General features: G+C 40.1%; 1 protein-coding gene across 13 annotated transcripts in view; it reads left to right on the forward strand.

Annotated features, from left to right (window-relative positions):
* Positions 1-21,735, forward strand: part of Numb (NUMB endocytic adaptor protein) — a 119,080-nt gene that overhangs the window by 28,759 nt on the left and 68,586 nt on the right. For 10 of the 13 annotated variants that reach the window (XM_076921724.1, XM_076921721.1, XM_076921733.1 and 7 more), the window contains one exon: positions 11,113-11,249. The exons of the other annotated variants lie outside the window; for them this stretch is intronic. The gene's annotated coding sequence lies outside the window, so the exon portion shown is untranslated. The remainder of the gene's footprint in view (positions 1-11,112; positions 11,250-21,735) is intronic. 13 annotated transcript variants of the gene reach the window in all.

Below are 21,735 nucleotides of genomic sequence, written 5' to 3' on the forward strand. Positions count from 1 at the left end.
TGTCCTTGGCTTGCCAGCCTGTTAATTTAATAACTCTGTCTGGGGGCCCTGACTTCTTTTTAAAGACAAAAATGGGAGTATTATGTCTGCTGGTCAAGGGTTCCAAATGACCCAAAGCTAATTGTTTCAAGACCAGTTCTTTGAGAGCAGAAAGCTTAGGTTTCAAAATGGGCTCCTGGTCCACCCAGATGCTGGCTTCAGATAGCCAAGCCAACAGTATAGGGTCAGGTACCTTGATGTCAATTGGCACTGGGTGGGCAATGGCCATTAGAATTGGAGGTGATCCCCAACTTTGTGACCTGTGCAGTCTAGTTGGTCATGTTGCATAACGTCACCAAAAAATGTGGGATCATCTGTAGTAAGGACAGCACCCATGTCTTCCAGATTCTCTTGCCCAAAGGTTGTGGGGAACATTAGCCACAACGATGTAAAAGATCTCAATTGCATTTCAAATCCTGCCAATGGGCAGGTTGGATAGTTATTTTTGTGGCCTGTTGGCCTCGAACTCCTGTAATGGAGGGACCAGACTGAAATCTTTAATGGGGGAACCTCAGTGATTCATTTTTTTTTGTTATTATAGTGGCATCTGCCCCTGTGTTAACCAACTCTTTAATGGGTGCACTGTCTAAATGTACAGTCATCCTTGGGGAGTGAGGAAACACAGGCAAGGTCCAAAAGACCCCTGGCAGAGCAGGGATTTCCCCCTTACAGGTGGGCCTGAGGGGTGCCCCCTTTTGGAGTTTGAATTGTCTTCCTTCTTTTGAGAACAACAGTCCTTAACCCAGTGAAAACCTTTGTTACAACTAGGCATCTGGTCTTGAGCCTAGCTGAGGGGCAGTCCATGTGAGGTGACCAGGCTTGCCACAGCCCCAACAGGTGTTATCAGGGGCCTTTTTAGGGGCATAGATCATCCTTTGTACATGATCCATGACCAATACGTCAATGGAGGCAGTCAGGACTGCACTGTGGCAACAACCCATTTATAGATATCATCATTCCTTATGGCTGCCACAGCATTGCAAGTGGGGGTGTTAAGACCCTCCCATGCAAGCTGCTGAATGAACATGTCTCTGATTGGGCCAGCATCAACCTGCCTTTCCACTGCCTAAGTCACATGGGGCAGGTAGTCCATGAAGGACTCCCCAGACTGCTGGACAAAATTGCGAAAGTAAGCAGAAGGATCACGAGGAGTGCAGGCCTTAAGGGTCTTAAAGGCAAGATCAGCAATCTGGTTAAAGTAAGCATGCAGTCCATTAGTGGCCTGAGTGACAGGGTTAATGTATGCCCTGTGGCCAGTAAGCATATCAAAAGTAACATTAAGGTTATATTTCAAATTAATCTTAGCCCAATTCTCAGCCAAGTCATGATATGCGGATTTCCAATTAAGAAACAAGCAGGGTCAAGCACCGCCTTAAAGAGATTATATCAATCATAATAGGTCTGGAGGTGCGTGGCCTCTAGTACTTGTTCAAAATAAAGGGAATCTGGGCCAGAATCGTTGGCAGCTTTTCTGATTAGTGCCAAGTCTGCCAGAGGACTGGGAATCCAGGGCCTAGTCATTGCATCAGGACCACGATTGACAGGGCCTCACAATATACCTGGGGAGGATGAGGCCCCCCAGGGGAGAGGCAGTCCAGCATGAGGAACAGGCTTTGCAGGAGCAACTACCGCTGGGGTGACCACAGGAAGGCAAAGTCCCCTAAATCATACCAGGGGTAAGCTGGGGGTACCTCTGGTGAGACAGGAGCGGAAGGGCTAGTGAGTGAGGGACCTAGAACAGCAGGGCTAGAGGACAGCTTGGAACCTGACGGCCAGAGGGCTGGAGCAGAGGCACCCTCATTGCTAAAATCAACCTGTTTTTCTGGAGAAAGTGGACAAGGTCAGTAATGGAAAGGTGTAATGTTAGCCTGATCCTGGCAGTGTTTGTTATGGGCAGCCACCACTTCCTCTGGGGAAGAATTCTTAAGACTGGCAATGACTGCACGGAGGGTGGGGGCAAAGAACAAGAGAGGGTTAATCCCAGATTGTACCTCATGCTGTGGGCGAGGAAGGGAACACACATCCAGAGAACCTACGTGTTCTCCGGCCATATCCAAGGGGGCCAAAAGAGCAGTTTCCTCCCAAAATTGGTCCAGGTTGTGAGTCTTAATCTTGAGACCACGAGTAGCCAGAAGAGTTGTTTTCAGTGCCCTAATCTGGGGTTCCTTGATGATGGAGGGGAGGAAACATGACAATGAGAGCAAAGGAAACAAAGAATTGTTATGACAGAGGAGGTGACGAAAGTCACATACTAAGCCGAGGACTCCCTCAGGTGTAGCTCAAGGCCTTATGCCTACACAGTGTCCCTGGGATGGAAAAGGCACTCAGGAGCCGGTCCCTGGTACCACTGCCTTAAAGATCAGCTCCTATGTCAGTTACTGGGATGAATCCAAATCAAAAGTGAAAATAAGTGGACAAAGACAAAGAAGACAGAAAATCTGTCCACTGCATGCTCACTGCAGCACTCTCGCTCAAACAAAAACAAAGAAAGATGGCTGCCACAAGCTTACCCTGGCACCGAGAGGAACAGACAGAAAAGACAAGACAGAAATGAGGTCTGCATGCTCACCTTTGTGGGACCCACAACATAAAACACTAAGGTGCCAACTCACCAAGAAGCAACTGAAGGGGGGCACAGCAGCAGCACCGCAAGGAGGAGGAGAAGAACAGATTACATCAAACCGTGAGTACAGTCCTTGCAGCAACAGGGAAAAAAAGAAAGAAAGAAGAAACAAGCCCCCAGAAAAGGAGGTTCGCAAGAAGCCACAAAAACGAGGCCGATGTAGTCTGTTCATGTTGAGTACCAGATGCTGCCTGTGCCCTGGACTATTCACTGCCTGATTCTGCCTGCCCTTGGGGTTTGGAGGTGAGGTGGTACAGAATCAAGGGCACTTTGGAAGCAGGTGAGAAAAGCCACAGCAAGTTCTGAATGCTGCTGCAAGCTCCTTTAATACCCTCCACCCATGCCCTATTGCTCCCAAGAAAGCATCTCTTGTAAACAGCAGTTCCCGATTGGCTGGCACTGTCTGTGTAAGGAATCCTTGGTCTCAGGTAGTTCTCAGTTAGGTCCTCCTGCAGGAGAGGCTTTTGTGGTTGCTTGCCCCTGTCTTTTACATAGAGGTGGCCCTGCCATATACATACATAAACATATATGTGTGTGTGTGTGTGTGTGTGTGTATACATATATATTTATATGTATATATGTATTTATGTGTGTATACTGCATATCACAGCACTCAAGGAGAGGCCGGAGAATCAGGAATTTAAGGCCAGTCTGGGCTACATGAGACCTTGTCTCAAAAGTTTTTTTTTTAGTCTATACTGACATATGTAACTAGTTCATTTTTTTTTTTTTCAGAGAAGTACATTGTCTAACTACTTCATTCTCCTAAATGTGGGATTTTTTTTTTTAAATGACTGTTACTACATATTTTTCTTATGTCTTCAGGTGCACATGGACAAGAATTTTTCTTCTACAGTGAATTTCTTTTCTTTCTTTTTTTTTTTTTAAAAAAGGGCATCAGATCCTATTATAGATGGTTCTAAGCCACTGTGTGGTTGCTGGGAATTGCACCCAGGCCTTTGGAGGAACAACTATTGTTCTTAACCACTGTGCTATCTCTCCAGCCCCTCTACAGTGAATTTTAAAAATACATATATTTTTAGACTAGTTTGTTTATCTAGTACTAGGCTGTCCTTAGACTTGTGACCTTTTTTCCTTTGCCTTCTGAAATGCTGAGATCACAGGTGTACTCTACTGCACTGTGTTGAATTATAAGTTATAAATATTTTGACTGATTTCTTATAGAATCAAAAGAAATTATAAATCATTATTCATTCATTTATGTGGAATGTACTTATTTTTTCCATTTCTTCTTCTTCCATGACTCCTCTCCTTAAAGCTTATTGTGACTGTCTAAATTATTCCTTTTGAAAGATATCCCAGTTGATTTTATTAGTTGAAGAGAGATGTCCTGATACTCTTTGGAGAGGGAATGTTGAGTTGGCATTCCTTTCCTTCAAGTTATAGTGACCAATATCCTAGAGAATTCGTGCATAACTAAGCTGGAGTACTGCTCCCATGCCTAGAAACTTATAATTTTGGGGCCCAGTGGAGTTTGAGCTAGGACTGTATTTAGATTTAGTTAAATATTTCCCTTTATCTAATGAGGTAAATTTCTGAGGTGCTCTAAGTAGTTAGGGTTATACCAGAGACCAGGGTCACACCATTCTTTGAGGATGCAAGTGGCGAGAGATAGCATTGTTTCCATGGTGTGTGTGTGTGTGTGTGTTTGTATGTGTTTGCTTGGCATTCTTTAGGCATATAACATAGACTAGCTGACCAGAGAACCCCAGTGATCTTCCATCTTTCTGATGACTCCTCCCCAGCACTGGGATTGCAAGCATAGGGCCCCATGCCCAGTTTCTTTATTTGTCTGTTTTAACTTGGGTTCTGGGGATCAAACTCTTGTACTGACGCTTACCCAGCTCCTCCTTTTGAGGCATGTTCTCAGTACTAGCTCAGATTGTCCTCAAATTCACATTCCTCCTTCCTCAGTGTTGGGCGTGCTTGTGGAGGTCAGAGGACAGTTTGCAAGAGTTGATTCTCTGCTTCCACCATCTAGATTCTGATTGTTTGAACTTTTTGAAGCAGGGCCTCATGTATTCCAGAGTGACCTCTAACTTACTATGAAGTGAAGGAACTTCTGATTCTTCAGTCTTTACCTTTGTTTGTTTGTTTGTTTTGCTTTGTTTTTTCAAGATGGGGTTTCTCCATGAAGCCCTGGCTGTCCTGGAACTCAATCAGTTGATCAGGTTGTCCTCTTAACTTACAGTGATTCACCTCCTACTGACTCTATAGTGTTATGATTAAAGATATATGCCACTGTACCCTATGCCTCACGTACACACCAGCTGTGTGGGAGGTGCAGGGGACATGCATGCTAGGCAAGCACTCTTATCAAATGTGGGTCATCCTAGCCTCTGTTACACAGGTTTTTTTTTAGTATAAAAGTTTTGTACTCATACTAAGTTACTTTGCTTTTTATAGATATCTAAATATTAGGGCTCCTCTTTCATGGTTAATTTTAGGTATGCAGGATGTGGTTGATGGGATAATTTGTTTGCTCTAATTTTTTGTATTATTTGTCTTAAAGGATATTGAAGGGTATTTTGATTGATATTTCTGTGGTATTAGTTGTTTTTTCCTTTTCTAGTCGCTAAGTCAAATACCCAAGTCTCTTGATTATGTATAATCTTTGTGTTCCTTCTCTTTCCTTCCTCCCTCCCGCTCCACTTTCACAGGTGGTGGATTGTTGCATATAGTTTTAAAATCAAAACCCACGCTAAATCTGGCTATGCGCCGGCCTTGGTGGTCTTGCCCACCCCCATGGCCAGCCCCATTTGACCTGGTTCCTTCTGCCAGTCTGATGCCAAGCCACTGGTTAAAAACCTGCTCCCAAACTAGCTCTCTTGGTCTCCCGATCCACCAAACCAGTCTTTCCTGAAATGCCTGGAGCCTCTGCTTGCACTTCCCAGGCCATCCACCCCTGTGACTAGCTTGTAGAATGCCAGCTACAGCTCACCCAGATCACCGTTAGCCCTTGAAATGAAAACACTAGCGACTTATAATACACCAGTCAGATTTATAATGATAAATCTCCAACCCCAAAATGCTGTGCAAAGAACACACAACTCAATAATATAATTACAAGCTGCACACTTAGATTAGACAAACATACCAGTTCACTACTCTGTTGCCCAGCTATGAAATCCCTAGCTACTTGCTGCTCCTCCAGGCCATGTGGGTCTGCTCCATTTTCATCTCATTCTACCTTCATCTTTCTCTCCCTCCATTCTCCATCTCATCTGACCTTTTCCCTCTTAACCCCTCTCTAAAACTTTCAGCTTCACCTTTTCCTTCCACTGCCCAATCACAGGCTTTAGCCCTATGTGACCAATTAAGATGATCTACTGCTCATTGGGGCACCCCTCTTGAGGGAGCATAAAATACAAACAGCAGTCCGTAACAGTGGACGAGTGCTCTGATTTTATATGTCTCCTGTAGAATTACTTTTCTTCCTTTTCTTTTGTTAAGAATCGTGAAGTCTGTGCAATCTTAGCTAAAGACCCTTTGTTTTCTTTTTTGTGTATGTATGTGTGTATGGGTTCATGAGTGCACACATATTTATGTGCAGTTGCATGTGGAAGGCAGAGGTTGATACTATCTGTCTTTCCACCTTACCTGAGACAGGTATCTTGATACCTATCAAAATCATCCAGGTCTGATTAAAACTTAAATTTTAGGCTAAGGTTGCTCTTCTCTGAGCTGTTTCTAAAATGGACCCACCTAGAGGTGTAAGCAATCTTGTTGTCCACTTAATAAAAGATTCTTTGTTGCTTTTTTGAGCTAAGGTCTCACTATGTAATGTAGCTTGGAAGTTGCTGTGTAGCCCATGTAGGCTTTAGACTGGTGGTCCTACTGACTCAGCTCCATGAGTACTAGGATTAAAAGTGTGTACTAGCACACTTAGATAAAAAGATTCTTAATCTTGGAGGTAAAGTGTTACAGTGGAGATTGAGCTTTTAATATAGAGGAAATTTGGCAAACCAAATCTTCGAGCCAACAGTCTCTGATTATTACTTATGTTCTGTGAGTCCACATTGCCAGTATCTTCCCGTTTCATTTCTGTTGCTATGATAAAATCACCTGTCCAAAAAAACAACTTAAAGGCTTTGTTTTAGCTCACAACTCCAGGTCATAGTCCATCATAGCAAGAGAAGCTGAGGCTACAGAAAGTTAAAACAGCTGGTCACATCCACAGTCAAGCATAGAGTACAATGAATGCATGTGTACTTGCCAGGGTTCAGCTGACTCTCTCCTTTTCATTCAGTCTAGGGCCTAGCCCATGAATTGCTGCCACCCACATTCAAGGTGGATCTTCCCATGTCTATTAACTTAATTAAGAAAATCCCTCATAGGTATGAACTCAGGCCAGTCTAATCTAAACTGTTATCATTGAGACTGTGTTAAGTTGATTAAAAGTAACCATTACATAGTGCTTAAAATTGAGTGTTTAGAAGTTTAGATATTTTTAGTTTCTAATATTTTTAGGAGTAATCTATTTTTATATTTTTATTTTAAATGTAACACCTAGCCTATTCTAATCCTAAGATGTCATAGTTCATGCACATGTTTGTGTATGTGTGTATTTGCATGTGTATGTATGTTCGTGCATGTGAACATTGTGTGTTTTGAGGCAGGGACTCACTGTGAGGCTGGCCTCAAGCTTTTGGTCCTGAGTTATCTGAACTCTGGGATTTCAGACTTGTTTCACCATGTCTGGCTCTCACTCATAAGTTCTGTCTCCTTGATTAGTGTTGGGATAGTTGACAATAGCCACAGGACAGTAAAGAGGTTTCATTTATTTTGCTGTTACAGAGCAGAGATGGAAAATGTCCTGGAAGAATGTGAGATTTATTCTAGAACTCTAAATGTCTACTTTTGGTGTTAAGTTTGGTCAAATACATGTCAGGTATTTTCACTAGTCATGTGATTTCTTTAACATACCTGAAAAGCAGTTATACTTATTGTCATTTCTTTTTTTTTTTCTTTTTTTGGTTTTTTGGTTTTTTGAGACAGGGTTTCTCTGTATAGCCTTGGCTGTCCTGGAACTCACTTGGTAGACCAGGCTGGCCTCGAACTCAGAAATCCGCCTGCCTCTGCCTCCCAAGTGCTGGGATTAAAGGCGTGCGCCACCACTGCCCGGCCTTATTGTCATTTCTATGTGTTTTGCTGCTCTTAAGTCTCTTTGATAATGCAACTGTTAAAATTGAAAGTAAAATATTAAAAACTTTACAGTCTGTTCAAGAACTAGGCCAATGGAAAAATGAACTTTGTTGGCTAAAACTAATTTGCAAATTACATCTGAAATTGTTTTGATAGTTCATCTATTGGAGTGAAGTTCAGCTGTTGTTATTCTGTTGTGTTTTCTTTTTAAATAAACATCATTATCTGAGAGTAAATGGCTGTGCAAAACAAGTTGTGAATGCTGTTCCACTTTTAACTCCTTTTCTCATTTTTCCTTTAAGGCCATATAAGTCCTTCCTATGTACCTTCTCACATACAAGATATAAGAGAGACTGGGATGCAGCACAATGGTAGACCCTAGATTCCCAGGGCCCCAAAAGCTGTGGAAAGTGGCAAAAGAGGAAAATGAACCCAACAGATGAACCCATCATCATCATTAGCATTAGTGTTTCAAAGAGCTGAAGACTGAACCCAGGGCTTTGAACATGCTAGACAAATAAATACTCTATTACTGTCTTACTGAGTGTCAGTTTAATGCCACATTAAAAGGTCTTTGAGGACAAGGACTGTACTTCATATTTATGTTTGACCTAAGCAATAAAAAGTCTTCATGTTCTGTTAGCAAAAGTATTTGTAGCAAATGTTTCTAGTTTTGGTAAAAATCTAAATTTTATAAACAAAATTAGTTTTTTAAAAGGACTTTAGAGTCAGGTATCTTGATCTGTTTTATTTAATTTTTAAAGATCAAACAACTTTTTTTTATTGAAAATAGATTTTTTTCATAGAATATATTTATTACAGTTCCCTTCCCCCAACTCTTCCCAGATCCTTCCTGCCCACCCAAATTCATACCCTTTTTTTGTAGGCATCTAGGGAGAAAAAGTAAAAACAATCTTAGCCCCACCAATTAGTAATTTGTGCCCTTGGAACTTTGTAAACTTGCTGTATCTCAGATTTGCTAGTTACAAAGGGGCAATGTCAATAGCTCATTTGATGAGCCATTAGGATTAAATAACTTAACTCACAGGAGCTGCCTAGGAGAACTGGCACCAAGTACCCAGCAAATGTTAGCTGCTGCCAACCTTCTTATTCAGAAACAGCTCTGTTGTAGCATGGTGAATTTGTATTACTTTTGTTTTTTGTTTGTGTTTTTTTTGTTGTTGTTGTTTTGTTTTGTTTTTTGAGACAGAGTTTCTTTGTGTACCCTTGGCTGTACCAGAACTAGCTCTGTGGACCAGGCTGGTCTGGAACTCGCAGAGATCCTCCTGCCTCTGCTTCCATAGTGCTGGGATTAAAGGTGTGTGCCACTACTACCTGATTTGTGTTGCTTCTTCTTCTTCTTCTTCTTCTTCTTTTTTTTTTTTAAATTTATTTATTTTATTTATGTGACTACATTGTAGCTATCTTCACACACACCAGAAGAGGACATCAGATTTCATTAAAGATGGTTGTGAGCCACCTTGTGGTTGCTGGGAATTGAACTCAGCCTTTGGAAGGGCAGTCAGTGCTCTTAACCACTAAGCCATCTCTCCAGCCCTGTGTTGCTTCTTAAAACAGGCATATTTTGATTCCAATATGATACATGTGACTATTTAGACTACACACTAAAAATTACTGTTAAGTAAAAGCCCTACGAATGTTTTACTTTCAGATTCTGTACTAGCTAGTGTTTGGCTACTTAAGACAAGACAGAGTCGTTTGAGAAGAAGGAACATCAGTTGTGAAAATCTTTCTACTAGATTGGCCTGAGGGCAAGCCTGTGCACAGTGCATTTTCTTGGTTAATGACTGATATAAGAGGGTCTAGCCCACTACAGGTATGCCATCTTTGACCAGTTGGCCTTGCATGGTGTAAGATACCAGGCTGAACAAGCCACGGGAAGCAAGCCAATAAGTAGTGTTCCTTGATAGCCTTTGCTTAATACAGTTCCTGTCTCCAGGTTCCTGCCTTGGAATCCTGCCGACTCCTCAAATGGTGGACTACAGGTTGAAAGATGAGATTAAACTCTTTTCTCCCCAAGTTGCTTTTTGGTCGTGGTGTTTTATCACAACAATAGAAACTCAAAGATAGAGATTATAACTTTTTTGTTTTGTTTTGTTTTTGATACAAGATCCCATAGCCTGAGCTGGCTTTGAATTCACTGTGGAGTTGAGGATGACTTTGAATTCCTGATTCCCTTGTCTCCATCTCCATTGTGCTGGGATTATAGGCAAGCAACACTTGGTTTTTTGATATTTTGAGACAGTTTCTCACTCTCTTGCTCAGGTTGGTTTAGAAGTTATTAAGAAGACTGGTTGTCCCCCCAGTACCTGTGTATGGTATCTCATGCCTATAATTCTAGAAATGGAAACCATGTTTGATGCTGTCACACATTAAAAAACAACAACTACTATGTTGTCATACTATAATAAAAAAATTTTAACCTCAAAAAATAGGAAAGGCAATCTCATATTAAGCACAGTTGATAACTTTATCCATACTGTCTTGTCATGCCTGGTACCTGTTTAGGACTGGATTTCAAGAATTGCTATTTTAATCTCCTCTTTTAAAGACAGACCTGCCCCTAGGGGTGGATCAAAGCTCTTAAAGCAGAGTAGAATGACAACTGAGTCTAGACCCAGATCACCAAGTTGTAAACTGATTCCCTCAGTTTCCACCACATGAGAATTTGTGTTACAAAGAATCAGGCACAGAGAATCCATGACTTAATTAGGATCAGTAGTAGCTCTTAAGAAAACAGAGATGGGGCTAGGTAAGATAGCCACACCTGTAATCCTAGTACTTAGATCACAAGTTTTAGACTGGCCTGGGTTCATAGGAAGTCTACATTTTAAAAAAAATTAAAGCTGGAACTTGAATCTACGGTATCCATCCAACTATTTTTGCATGATCTGACTCCCATTTTTAGTGAAACTTGTTTTTTTTTTTTTATGTACCTTAAGAGACTCTTTTCTCCTATACATTTTTATTTGTTTATTGTGGGGTGTGTGTGTGTGTGTGTATGTGTACATGTGCATGCTTGCACATGATAAGAGGGGTGCAGGAAGAGTGCATACCATAGTGTTCGTATGAAGACAGTGGAACACTTTGTGGAGAATTGATTCTCTGATTCTACTGTGGATTCCAGAGATTAAACTCTGTTACCAGGCTTGCCCGTCTTTCACTGTGCTTCTTGCAATTTGCCTTTTTGTTTATGGTGGTAGATTATAAAGGGATTGAAATTGAAAAGATGTATCTATATTTAGAATTTCCTTTCCTTGCAGTTTTCAGATTTTGAAGCCTAAGGAACATTTTCCAGGGGAGACTGCCAGCACAGCCACCTTGGCAACCAAGATCCTGATACATAGCCACAGACTGGAGTGCTGGTGGGCCACAGTCCTCAAATACCTTCTTAAGACAGGTAGGCAAAAGACAATGGAGAACAGAAAAGTGAGTTATTAACTGCTGGAAAAGTCGTTCCTTCCTGTTTTTTCTAAATTTTACTTATATATGTAGGTATTTTGCCTGCATAGATGCCTGTGATGTATGTATATCTGTGTACCATATGCATACCTGGTACCTGAGAGGTCCAGAAGAGTGTGATGAATTTGGAACTGTAGTTAAAGGGTTTTTTTTGAGCCACCATGTGCTGGGTGCTGGGAATCATACTTAGCTCTCTAGAAGAGCAGTCAGTGCTCTCAGTGGCTAAACCATCTCTCCAGCATTTTTTGGTTAGATCAACTAGTTAACTGGCTTCACATTTTTAACCCCTTGGTAAAAACAAAGCACCCCAAATATTAGGCAATGGGTAATATACTTTCTTTATTTTAAAGAATATTAAATATCTCTAATAAATGTTTAATATTTAATTATGTAAATATTTAATATTAAGTGGTAAAACAGGATAATTTTGTTTCCTTTTTTGCATTTTCAAATTGTTTTTATGAACCTGTGTGACAATTATTGATTTTATTACAAATTATTGTAAATTTAGTAGCTTTTAAAGCATTACATCTAGCTATTATCTATTTTGTTTTGAGATAGGGTCTTACTCTGTAGCCGTGACTGGCCTATAACTTGCTATGTAATCTACACTGGCTTTCAACTCACAGCCTTTCACCTGCCTCTGCCTCTGCCTCTTGATTGCTGAGATAAAAGGTGTGTGTCACAACTGGCAGACATGTTTGTTTTAATAGAATTTGATGGGTTTGCTTGTCTTCATTAACATGGTATGAGGTGGGGTAGCTAGGAGTGTGACTCAGTGGCTAAGAACTGGAATTATTTGAATGCTTGCTCACTCCTGTATCTGGTGGTGAATGCTGACTTGGCTGAGTGCTCAGCCTGGGCTGTTAGCCAGAACACCTACACTACACTTCTCCTTGTGACTGCCTGGCTTTCTCATAGCATGGCTAACTAGATTCAAGAAAGAGGAGGGTGAAGGGACATGACTTACTTGACTTAGTTTGGAAGTCACATAGGATCACTTCATTCCATTTTTCAGAAGTTATAAGAGCCCATGTAGTTTAGGAGATTTGGAAAGGGTCGTAAACCCCACCCCTTGAAGGCAGGAGTATCAGCAGCTCATCGTAAGAGCATTTGATAGGGAGTCAAGTGCTCTGGATACCTTTTGGGGATATAATTTTTCATAGCTTGTTTTTTTTTTTTTTTTTCCTTCCAATACAGGGCTTCTCTGTGTAGTCCTGGCTGTCCTGGAACTCACTCTGTAGACCAGGCTGCCCTCGAACTCAGAAATCCATCTGCCTCTGCCTCCCAAGTGCTGGGATTAAAGGCGTGCACCACCAGGCTCACAGCTTGTATTTTTAAAATTATATTATTAAGTGTGTGTGGGGCGGTGCACAAGTGCCACAGCACACATGTAGAGATCAGAGGACAACTTTCAGGAGTCAGTCCCCTCCTAAATGGGCACTCTTGAGATTAAACTCAGGTTGTCAGGCTTGGCACCATGCACCTTTTCCTGCTGAACCATCTGACAGATCCAGAGAAATAATGCATGAGGCTTTAAATTTGTTTTCCTAGTACTACAGCTTGTAGATATACAGATATGGTGGCACACACTGTAATCTCAGATAAATAAATAATGATAAATAATCTCAGTAATAAATCTGGGAGGAGGAGGAGGCAAGTGGATTACTGTAAATTTGAGACCACTCTGTATGCATAGTAAATTCTAGATCAGCCAGATTTAATAGCAAGACTTTGTCTCAAAGTATCTGTGTGTGTTGTATGTAGGCATGCTCTAAGTGTCAGGTTGGGGGTGGAAAGATGATCTACTGGTTAAAAGCACTGGTTGCTCTTTCAAAGGACCCACAGAGTGGCTTATAACCATTTGTAATTCCAATTCCAAAGGCTCTGATGCCTTTTGACCTCCTATGGCACTAGACATGGACATGATAAAAATCATAATGCATGTAAAATACTTATATACATTTTATATATATATATATATATATTTTAAAGAAACGATTTAAGCTGGGCATGGTGGCACACACTTTCAATCCCAGCACTTGGGAGGCAAAGACAGGTGGATCTCTGAGTTCCAGTCCACCTTGCTCTACAGAGTTAAGTTCCAGGACAACCTGGGCTACATAAAGAAACCTTGTCTTAAAAACAAACAAACAAACAAACAAACAAACCAAACAGAGGAAAGCTCTTGGGGTCTCAAGTCTAGACAAAGAATCACAGGTAACTGGGGAATGCTGAGATTGGGAATAATAAATTGTCTTTTTGGAAGAGCACCTCGCTTGGTTATCCAAGGACCCCGAGATCATAGACATACAAGCAATATTATATATACCAAGCAGGTTGTATTTAGGAACACACATGAACATACACATGAACACACACGCACGCACGCACGCACGCACGCACACCATAGATTTGAGAGAGAGCCAGTGGGTTCATGGGAAGAGTTGGAGGAAAGAAAGGGAAGAGAGGAAGTGATATAATAATAATATTAATTTTTTTTAATTTAAAAAGTAAAAACCAAAAAGCTTATTTTAAAAAACCAAAGGGGATATATAGATATATAGATATATAGTGAAAGATAAATATTCTGTAAGAATTTGAGTTCTTGTCTAGTGGAATATGATTTTAAAGTAATTAGGGCTCTCAAGAGGAATAAAATACAAATATACATATTTTATCAAAGGATTCTATTAGATTGTCTTATATAGTTGAAGTCTGTCTAGCTAGTTCAGCAGTACATGCTTAGAAAGACATCCAGGTAGCTTCTAAGTCTAATATGTCAGAATGAGGGGGAAGAACAAGGGGCCTCAGCAATGCCTTCTGGGGGAGGCTGAAGGCCTGGAAGTTCCCCACACAGTTGCTGTGCGAGTCTCTACTGAAAGCAAAGAAACTGGAGTCTGATGTCCACAGGCAGTGGCAACAGCAGTAGATGCACTCACTACTCAGGAAGAATGGAGTTTGCACCCACTGCCTGGCTTTCTTCCACCTTTGTTCTATCTCTCCCACCCATCTCCCCAGGCCCCTTGCCTGTTAGAGGTGCCACCTATATTCAAGGTGTTTTTTTTTTGTTTGTTTGTTTTGTTTTTTTTTTTTCTTCCTTGGTTGCTACTGTGTATGCCAGTCATTTCTAGAAATGTTCTCACAGACATACTTAGAAGTATGCTTTACTAAATGTTCTAGGTGTTTCTCCACCTAAGCAAGTTGACAGGCAAGATTAATTATCAATGTCTAAATACAAAGAAAAAAAGATTTTGGGTGTTATTTTCTGATAACAAAGTAATAAATTCATAATTATAATTAAAAGCAAAGACAAAGTACACAAACAAGACAAAGTATAAGGTTTATAGCTTGGACTTTGTTTTCTTCTTTATCCCAAATATGCTAGTAATTTTATAATCTAGGTGGATTTTTTCCTCCTTACTTGAATAATTTAAGAGTTATTTGAGGAATTGGTGTCCAGTTTTAAATTTGAAAAACTAGTGTCATCCACCAGGTTTTTTGTGTCTCTTTGCTTCTTTTGAAAAAATTATATGCTCCCAATCCTACTTGGTAAATTTTTTGTAAATTAATTGTAAAAACATTCATTAATACAAGAAAACTTATAGAGTTGTGTAGTGGTTGGTTGGTTGTCTTGTTGATGAAAGTTACAATTATGTAAATTTCCCATGACAAATTATACCTAGTTTGAATGCATCACTATGATACTGTTAGATAATGCTCCCAATCATTACAGAATTCTATGTCCAGTTTTATATTTAGGTTTGTGGAAAATAATGGAAGGTAAGGTAAGGTTTATCAGAATGGAAGGCTTCCTATCATTTTGTTTTAACTTTCATTTTGAAATGGTTTTAGAGTCACAGAAGTTTGTAGCAAGAAGGCAGTGACGTGCTCATTACCTAGTCCTTCCCTATATACACTGTTACACATTACACTGTTATAGAAGGAAGTCCAGACTAACAAGGTTGTACAGAATAGTATGTTGAACATCTCTGTATTTATACTGATAATTCAGCAATGTTTTTTAATTACATATTGTGTGTGTGTGTGTGTGTTAGACAGACAGATAAGAGACAGAGACATACATGCCTAAGTGAATGGATTAAGGTCAGAGGACAGTGTGCATGAGTTTTTTTTCTTCTACCATATGGACCCAAGGTTTGAACTCGGGTCCTCAGGCTTGGTGATGTGTGCCCTTTATTTATAGAGCCTGCCCACAGTGGTATTTCTCTAGTGCTATTAATATGTCAGTCAGGCCAAGTATATTTATGTTTGGTGGTTTAGTTGTTCACATAATGCTATGGAGTAGGTTATGGTTTTGTTATATCCCTTGCAGAAAAGAAAACCAAGGTAAATGTGTTTGTAAAGTTGTCCAAAGTAGTTCATCTAATCAGCAAAGACTTGTAGAAATCGTTTCTCTCTTTCCATCCTGTGGCCCCACGGATCAGACTGAGGTTGGTCAGGCTCTGCTCACTGGTCAGTGGCCCAGTTTTATAGTTTTGATATAATAGTCTGTAGCACTCAGTGAGAGGTCCTTGACTAACTTCTTGTTGAATGTATACATTCAGACTTTACTTTGCTGATTCCACACAAAATGAAACAAAAAGTTCACAAAAAATACCATTGAGTTTCTTTGTGTTAATCATCTGTGGGGCCTGCCCTGGAGTGTAGTTGATATACCCAGTGAAACTCCATTGAGAAAACTGATTTTTTTCCCTTGCCAGCTGATCTCACTTGCAGATATAGCTCCTTAGTTAGGGATACGGCCCTGTGTCCGTTTTCCACCTCTCAGTGCCAAAATCCCATCTGTCTTGAACCTGTGCATGTCTTGTGTGTACTGTGACTTCATATGTGCATCAATCCTGTTTTGTCAGAAAGACAGTTTCTTTGAGGTCATTCTTCACCTCTGGCTTTTAAGATGGTTCCGATCTCTCTGCCTCCTCTTCCACATGGCTCCCTCAGCCTTGAAGGGAGGTGCTTGATGCAGATCCCATTTAGGACTGAGTGTGCAACAGTCTCTGACTTTGCACGCTGTTCAGTTGTGAGTCTGGTAAGCCACCACTGTAAGAAGAAGCTCCTCTGATGTGGGGTGAGTGAGGCATTGATCTGTGGATACGGCAGTATGTCATTAGAAGTCATTTTATTGCTGTTTTTTTTTTTTTTTTTTTTTTTTTTTTTTAGCAGAACAATTGGGTTTTCCCCTAGGCCTATGACCTATCCAGTCTCAGATTCTTGGCCACTTTAGCAGTGTCAGGTATGGGCTCCATCTCATGAATTAGGCTTAAATCCAATTTTTTTTTTTTTTTTAAAAATGGTAAGTTACCCCCACAACATTTGTGCCACTTTTACAGTGTATATCTTGGAGGCAGGTCATTGTTGTAGCACAGGGTTTGTAGGTGGGTGGTTATTGATAATTAGCTTTCCCTCTGGTAAGCTGCAGCGTGCTTTCTAGCACCATGAACACTTGTCAGTAGAGGTGCAGGCTCTAGATAGGAACAACTCAACGTCTCTGATGACCTCAGTATGTGCCGCCTTCAGCACTAGGGCCTTACAGTTAGGGTGTGGAGAACAACCAAAGCCTTGGCAATAACCTGTGATGGTGGTTGTTTCTGGGGGACTCCTTTGGCCAAGTCAACAAGATGTAACCAATTCCTGGCACTGTAGGTTTTACTTGATGGTATAAGATGCCTAGTTAGAATTTGGAGCATTGTCTTCCCTATTATGTGGTGATTCCATTTAGATGTCTTTCATATATATGAAACCTACTGTAGAGACTTCATGTACATACATATATGTAATAGTGTGTGTATATACACACATACATGCATACATGTGTGTGTATATGTGTGTGTGTATTCCAGAGACTTTGTATATGTGTGTAGTAGGTTTCCATATAGTTTTGCAAACTTGAGTGTTAGTTGTCCCAATGTTCCCTCTTTTACCCTTCATTCCTCCCTATTTAATTCTCTAATCTTAGTTTTCCTTTGCCTCTCTATAAATACTGTATTCTATTTCCCTTTCTTGAGAGATTATCTTTTCCTTTTAATCCCCAGGATCTTTCTACTCTCCTCCTCCCTGAAGCACTGGCATTATAGGCTTACACTCAGCGTTTATGCGAGGACTGGGGATCAGACTCCAGCCTTTATGCTTGATCAGTAAACAGTTTAGCCATCTCCCCAGCCTTTATTTATTCTTTGACAGTTTATTCATGTATACAATTTATCTTGATCATAATTCAACCCCAAATTCCCCCTCCTACTTTCTTGAATTCCCCCAGTCTTCCTCCCTCCTACCTGTCTATCCTCTTTACTCTTTATAATATCTTAGAGTCCTTAGTATTTCTGCATGTGGACTATTAGGAAGCTAGAGCATGGGCAGCCTAACCATCACCCTACAGTCTTGGCTGACCAGCATCTCTGCGAATGGTTCCTCATTTGACAATGCTTTAGTCTCTCAGAGTTGTCCCTCACTAGACCTGCCATCTCTTAGCAGCCTGAAGTTGACAATAGCTCCTTAGATAGGGCAAGGGCCATTTACAAGTCCCTCTCTCATCCGTGCTGGCTTGATCTTATGCAGGTAACTGTAGCTGCTATAAGTTCATTCTGTGCAAGTACAATTGTGCAAATTGGTTTTCAGGTATAATATAACCATTGAAAGTTGTGGGATATAGTGGCATATGCCTCTAATCCCAGTACTCCAGAGGCAGAAGCAGGCAGAAGTCAAGGCCAGCCTGGTTTACATAGTGAGTTCTAAGACAGCCAGGGCTACACTGAAAGATCATTGAGGTTTTGTCTTATTTTGTTTGATTTTGTTTGTTTGTTTTTGTTTTATTATTTAAGTTTAAAGTTACTTAAAAATGTTTATAGTATGTTTTTCTTTCGTGTCTATAATTCCAACACTAGAATGGTATAGACAGGAGGATCAGATGACCAAGGTCATTCACTGGTATATAGCAAGTTTGAGACCAGCCTGGGCTACATGAGACCTATCAATAAAACCTCACAAGGAGGTTACATTTTACATTTTACAAGGAGGGGGTTTTCCCGAATGTTATTTTGGTGGCAGGTCTTCTTCCCCAAACACCTAATAGTTTTTTATCCTTTACTTGATTTCTTAAAGTCTCAGTGATTGAAACTGGCCTGAGTATTTACCAAATTCTTAGAACAATCTCTGTGGGTCGGTAAATACCGTGAAGCTTTAGTCTTTAGCATGACTACTTATTTTTGGATTGGAGTTCTTTATTTCTATTTTCATCTTTCTGGCAGAATTTCCAGGTGGCGGTCAGTTAAGATGAAGTGCTTTCCTTCTAGAGTCCAGGCAGCTTCAAATATGTTTCTCAAAATCGTTTTTCTTTGTGGTATGTGCTTACTAGACAGAGTAGCCACTGTATCTTAGTAAGAGAACTTATTGCCAAAACACCACTAGAGCAGAAAACTGACCTGCCTACTGCTGATGAGTTGTTGTTTTAAACCTATGAAATTGTTAGCAACATTAGAGCACTGGACCAACCTTTTCCTTCTCTGGAGGTAGACAGGGCAGAGGATAAGAAAGGATACTGAACTGCTACAAAGGATTAAGTAATACAGTAAATGAAGATTTAATTATCTATAGTCATTTTGATCAAAGCCTTTCATTAAGTATAATTTGAAGGCCTCTAAAACGTAGTAGTTCCCAAGTCTAATTGTGTTGACCATATACTTACTGGAGTACGGTCAAACTCCCAGTGGCCAGCCCCTTGGTGGCACAAACCTTTAATCCCAGCACTCTGGAGGCAGAGGCAGGAAATTCTCTGACTTCAAGCGTAGCCTGGTCTACAGAGTGAGTTGCAGGTTTGCCAGGGCTACACAGAGAAACCCTGTCTTTAAAAAAAAAAAAAAAATCAAAAATCAAATATTTCACTGGAATATTCTTAATAGACAGCTTTTTAAATTTTGCCTTAATTTTGAAGGATCTGTTTATGAGACATGATTATTAGAAATACAACTTCGCACTCATTTTCTTTCAACCTTGTATCATTCTTTTGTATTCTTAGTTCATTGTTTCGATTACAGAAGCAATGCTTTGTTTTCAGTAAGACACCTGTGCGTTTGCTTTATGTTTAAGATACTTGAGGCCTCTTGCTGCTACTTGTCTTTTGCCAGGTTTGCACTACCTCTTCTTATGCTTCAGCCATTTTCTTCTGTATTGTAGATACTGGTATGTTAAATCTTTCCTTGAGTTCCCAGTGTCTTCATGCTGTTTCCCTTCAAAAACAAACAAACAAACAACAAACAAAAGCCCCAAGTTCTCATATGTCCCAGGCAGGCCTCCATTATCCTTCCGCCTCTACCTCTGTGGTGTTCGGCTTGTATACCGCGTATACCTGTACCTGTTTTAGGCAGTGCTGGAGCTTGAACTCAGGGCTTCCTGTGTTGCTAGGCAAGCTCTCTACCTCTTCCTCCCTAGCTGCGTCATGCCGTTTTCTGTACTTTCCAGCCTTTTCTCCCTCAGTGCTTCACCTATTTTGTACAGATATACTTTCTAGTTCACTTAATGTCCAGTCCACTGCTAAAGGCACCTGTCATATTGCTAATTATGCAATTTTTTTTAGTTCTAGAATTTCAAGATTCTTTGTTTGTTTTTATAGATTCCTATTCTCCGTTAAAATTCTTATTTTGTCACCTATTTTCCTGAACATACTCATCATAGTTATTTTCAAGTTTATACTTGGTAATTATGGTGTTTTTTTCGTTTCATTTGTTTTTATGTTGTCTGCTTTTTCTCTTGGCTTTTAGTCATTTGCTCCTCTCTTCTGCTTTCCCTAGTGATTTTAGAAATGACTGTCAGAACTAGTATAAGAGGACCGTAGATGCGCCTGATGATTTGGGTCCTTACGGAGGATTAATTTTCTTCTGATGGTAGTTAAAAGGAGAAGCAAGTGACCTCGATGCATTGTAGGACTGAGATGGCTGAGCCTTTGTTTTAGGCTTTTCAAGGGCTGCTTTAAATCCAGTTTCCACTTCATTTCAAGCAGTGCCCTTCAGAGGTATCAAATGGAATCCTGGGGTGTTTGCCAGGACCTTTCATTTTGGCAGGTCTTGAACTCTTAGTTTTTTCTCTCTTGGTCAATCTGAAAGTATGTGTGTGTGTGTGTGTGTGTGTGTGTGTGTGTGTGTGTGTGTGTGTATGTATGTATGTATATATGTGTGTGTGTATATATATATGTATATGTATATATATATATATATGTATGTGTGTGTACACACATACACATTTAGCCTCTTGCTTCATCTGGGCTAGGATTCACTAAATTACTCTGAGAACAGAAGCAATACAAGATATCTAGAGTTATTTTCCTGTGGTTTCTTTCTCTCTGGATTTTTAGCCCCTGTGCTGGCTAGTCTTAGGTCAGCTTGACACACAAACTAGTTATCTGAAAGGAGGGCACCTCAATTGAAAAAAAATGGCTTCATAAGATCTGGCTCAAGTACCACCCCTTAATCTTACCAACTTTTGATTCTTAATATTAATAACTTGTAAAATAGCAAATTAACATACATTGATCATTATTTTGCTGTATGAGAATTCTGCGCTCATGCAACTTACACTCTTGTAGAGAAAACAGATATTGAGTACTTATTTATTTAAAATTGTAATAAATAGTAAAGGAGAGGTTCATAGCATTATGAACGTTTAGAGGTAACTGGCTTGGTGACCGTGTGGAGGTGGTTAAAGGCAGATACTTTGAAGAGGTGGTACTCGAGCAGGGCTCTGAAGGATATATAGGTCAATTTCAGGGAAAGTAATGGCTTGTGAGAACTATGGATTGCAGACTTTGAGATGAGAATCCTGGAAGATTTAAAGCTTCAAAGAAGGCTGAGATGGTTGTTGGCCTGATGGGCAAAGGCTAAGTCACATTAAACTTTGTCAGCCATAGTAAGGATTTTCTTACAGGTTTTCTTTTCTTTTTTTTTTTTCCCCAGCTCTAATCTACTTTTTCCTTAGTTTCCTCTGCCCCAGACAGATGAATTTATTTTATAGAATTATATTAGGTATCTCTTACTGATAAAATTGTAAATTTGGTACTATAGTAGATTAAAGAAAATATGGATATTCTGCAGTACTGGAGTTTATACATAACTGTATCGTCAGCCTAAACAGTCACTTTAGTATCAACATTCTTCCCAATCCTCTGGCCCTTATAATTTTTTCAGTAATGTTAGACATTTGCAATATAAGTGATGCACAAGGATAGATTTCCACATGACATGAAGACAGTCTACAATGTAAAATGTAACAGACAAACATCAGATGGGAAAGCAGGGGACGTATGTGATCATGAATTTCATGCACACACAAACTCTGTAAAAGAATAATGGTAATGGTAATTATGGGTGCTATAGAGGTCCAGTGTATCGTTGTGAGATGGTAACATTTTGCTGTGT

This window comes from Arvicanthis niloticus, chromosome 23, assembly GCF_011762505.2.
Source record: "Arvicanthis niloticus isolate mArvNil1 chromosome 23, mArvNil1.pat.X, whole genome shotgun sequence".
Lineage (NCBI taxonomy): Eukaryota > Metazoa > Chordata > Mammalia > Rodentia > Muridae > Arvicanthis > Arvicanthis niloticus.